This window comes from Protomyctophum bolini (genome assembly GCF_963924005.1).
Source record: "Protomyctophum bolini genome assembly, chromosome: 6".
In the NCBI taxonomy this organism is placed as follows: domain Eukaryota; kingdom Metazoa; phylum Chordata; class Actinopteri; order Myctophiformes; family Myctophidae; genus Protomyctophum; species Protomyctophum bolini.
The window spans coordinates 40114730-40118821 of NC_137867.1; positions in this window are offsets into that span (position 1 = coordinate 40114730).

Sequence of the window (4092 nt, forward strand, 5' to 3'; positions counted from 1 at the left end):
TGCTGTGAGACGTCTCACATGGAACAGCCCTCCCTGTCCTGTGCTGATAGTAGTGATTCATTTCTTCTGACTTGGCTCTCTCAATAACAGCAATATAGGCCGTCTCTCTTAACCCCTGTGTCAATCATCTAATGTGATCCTGGGCTCCACACACCCTCCACCAACCTAGTCCCCTTCCCATATATGGGGGACAAGGGGAGAGCAACGGACTTGAACTCATGCTTCCTTCATGCATGAGTGTCCAAGTTGCTCCTTTACACCTGACAGGGGGGAGTTTCCCTGGTTGGACGTAGCGCGTGGAAGGAACACGTTATTCCAACCAGTTCCTTTCCCCTCCATCAGGTGCCCCGGCTGGCCAGCGGGAGGCAGTTTAGTGACCAGGATTACTGCATGTTTTTTGTGAGGGTACCATACCCTAGGGGACACGGGGAGAACATGCAAACTCCACACAGAAAGGCCCTTTCGCCAACCCCGCCTTCGGGTATGGGCACTGATGACGCGGAGGAGGAAACACGCCGCCAGCGCCCACCGCGTCCCGAGCGGGAATCGAACCCAGGACCTTCTAGCTGTGAGGCGACAGCACTACCAACTGTGCCACCGTGCCCCCCTCCGTCTCTCTTTCTGATGGTGATTGGGGCAGCAAGCAATAGTTGTAGATCCCTGATGTATGGAGATCCCTGATGTCATCAATATTAACTGACCTGTTCTGACCATCCATATGTTGATCCTTCCCCTTCGATGTCTCCCTTTTGAATGATACCTGTCCATTTGAACTCTAGACGGGCCTGCCCCAAAGTTATTAGTGCAGCCGTGCCCGGCAGCCAGCGAAAACTAGAGTTCTCAACAGCCCCTCATCAAACCCTGTACAATCATTACACTGCCCCCGCTGCCACCCTTAGATTTCCATATATGGAGCTGACCTGTTCTGACATTCCATATGTTGATCTGACCTCATCAAACCCTGTACACTCAAGACACGCTCCATATATGCATATGGTCAGTACAGAATTCATTCCATATGTTGATCTGACCCCCCCATGCCAAAGCGCCAGCGCTCGCCCAGCAGTCTGCTGTCACCCAGGCGGATATGTCGATCTGACCCCCATTCCAAAGCGCCAGCGCTCGCCCAGCATTCTGTTGTCACCCAGGCGGATGCGTGCACGTGACCTCGCCCTTTAGGTCGTTTCTCGCCCTCAGGCATCTTACTGGTATTATTATATGTTTTTGCCTCATCAGGATGTGACACAGCTCAAGACACATGTTTTTTGTATGTTGTGAAAACTACAGTAGGACAATTTGGTAGTGATTAGTGAATGTTGAAAACAAAAAGGACATTCTTTATATTATTTTCTTTATTTAAAAATATATATATTTTGGCTTTTTTCTGGCTTTATTGATAGAGATAGTAGACTGACAGATAATGGGGGGAGAGATCGGGACCGGGAGTCGAACCCATGATGACACGCTGTCAGGTGGCATTAGCAGCCTAGGTTCCCAGGCGGCTACGCCAGCCGTCCGGGCCGAAAACCAGGACATTTTTATGTTTTCCAGATATTTGTCAGGACTCGTGACACCTACATTAAATCCCTGCCAAACGGGGACGTATCGTATGGTCACCAAACACAGAAAAGAAGCCAGTGCTGTGACGGTTTTCAAATGTTTTCAGTAGACACAAAGGCTAACAAAGCTCTCATGAGGTATGTTTAGTTCCAGGGCAAAGGTCACCATGCTCTACTTGACTTGGATGCTGAAATGCACTAAAGGAGCAGCCGCGAGGGTCACGGTAATAAGGGCAGGGCAGCCTGATTGCTTGGCTGGCTGTGGATGTGAAAGTCTTAAAACCTCTGCTCTGACTCATTCAACGCCAGAGGGAAACATGGAAATGGGAAAGTTGAATACAGGGTGTGGTCCACGCATGTGGTCCTAATTTGAGAACATGACCCCCCCCCCCTCACACACACACTCACACCAACTCTATTTAAAGTACATCATAGCGCACGGCATTGGCTTTGACATCAGCCAACACCCGGCTAACAATCGACATTACACTTGAACCCTAGCGTCCCTACACCGGGGGCCAACATTCTCAGAGAATTGCCCATCTACACGCTCACAAAGCGCTGCATTGCGACGTGTTGTGAGCTTGTGCAATGGCTGTTTTACGAAGAGATTTGGTGTGACAGAGGTATAAAAGAGCAAGTAGCCTACAGAGCCAACTCGGGTCAAGTTTACAGAGTACCGGGGTTTAAGTGGTTTAATGAGGAGGACATGGAGACATGGGGTTGGATAAGCCCAGCACTAATGGTGTGCTGTTGCTCTGTAAGCTCTGTCACGAAATGTTGACATGTAGCTGTTATGGAACAATTACGTTCACACTCTCAGTGGTGATGAACACTGACAATTCACATGACCTGGGGGTGCCGTGGTCCCAGCACCCCCCACAGCCCCGACACAAAGGCCTTCCTGTTGCCAAATCAGGACTCGACTTGATCCTGTTCACATCAGCTAGGGCCTTCTGCTCCACTGATAACCCCACTCCACGGATCACACAAACCGTATTACACAACGGGCAGTTCCGGCCGAACATTTTGATTGGCCGAAGTTATAGGCTCCCCAGCCGTGCTCAAATCAAGATAAGGCACGGCTTGAGGCAAGGCTCAGTCATGCTCAAATGAAACATGAAATAGGCCTCATCAGTGTAAATATGACTGCCTTTGATACAAACAGAAATATCGACACATTTCCATGGTAACAGAGACTTGTGTCTCTATGGTTTGCACAGGCTAATGGAATCTTCACAATCTCACTACTTTTCACTATTAAAGATATATGTTTAGAATGTGTTACTGTTGAATAATCTTCATGAATAAAAAGACAGACAACCTTTTTTCATTAGTTGATTGATTAGTCGATTTTTCATTAATTGAACAGCACACTGTGTATGTCGACTGAAGCACAAACACCACAGAGTCCAATTATAAAGCTCGATTCTCAAGTTTTCTTATAAATATTGTGAATCTTTCTGTATTGTGATTGCAGTTTTGGTTCTGGTTGGCTGAATGTTGTTTGTATTGACACGGACAGGTGAAGGTGTCACACCTATAAATGTGATACATCCGTTGTTTACAGCATGCAACGGCTGCAACGCTGACGAAGGCTATAAGTTGAAACGCGTACGCTGTTGTGCTGTCTGCTCTGCAGCAAACTATGGCAATTATAATATAATAAAGTGCCTTAAAGGACAGTTCCGTGAGTGCTGGTATTCTCTTCTTAGAGATTTCTTGAAAAGTCCTCTCACAATTCCGACATATGCCATAATTCCGACCATTAGGTTAGTGTTGGTGTGTAGAGTTCAACAAAGCTTTCCTCCAAGAGACCCCCCTCCAGGCCCTTCCCAATATTGACATCATTACTCCCACTAAGAAAACCCTGTTTCGCCTTCAAGACTATACCAACGTCTCAGGATAACAACACACCCAGCTCTGAACGACTGCACCGGGACCTCAGTGTATTCACCTCAGTATTGTGCACACAAAGGAAAACAGAGCAAAAAGTCCAGCCAAGGTAACTCAGTGATCACCCAAAGGGATAAAACACATGACGGTAAACAGCACAGTGATTGACATGTCATAGATTTGTGATCTGTTGTTAATCATACGACGTGAGCGTTTTTCTGGAATGCACGCTCTAAAAGTGAGGTTATAGGTTGACACGAGCCTTTTAAAAGCATTAGTTGAAAGAGGGGAATCCAGCAGGCACCATTTGTCAGCTGATTCTGACAGGCAACATTTGTCAGCTGATTCATTGAGATTTGCACGGAAATATGCTTTGCTCCTTAAATGAATGCTGCAGATAAGAAGGTATTGGATCACACAGCATGCAAAAACATGCAGGCCCAAAGGTTTGGCTGAAAGGCCTCTGTGGCAATCGACTCGATCTGTGCGTGACTGTAGTCCCAGGTTTTCAAAAGGTGGCATTATCCATTTCCTGTACCATACCAAGGTTAATTAAATAAGGTTAGGAAGCGAAGACTGTACGGTGGACTCCATGTTGCTCCATGGAAGGAAAGAAACATGCGCAATTGAGACCAGG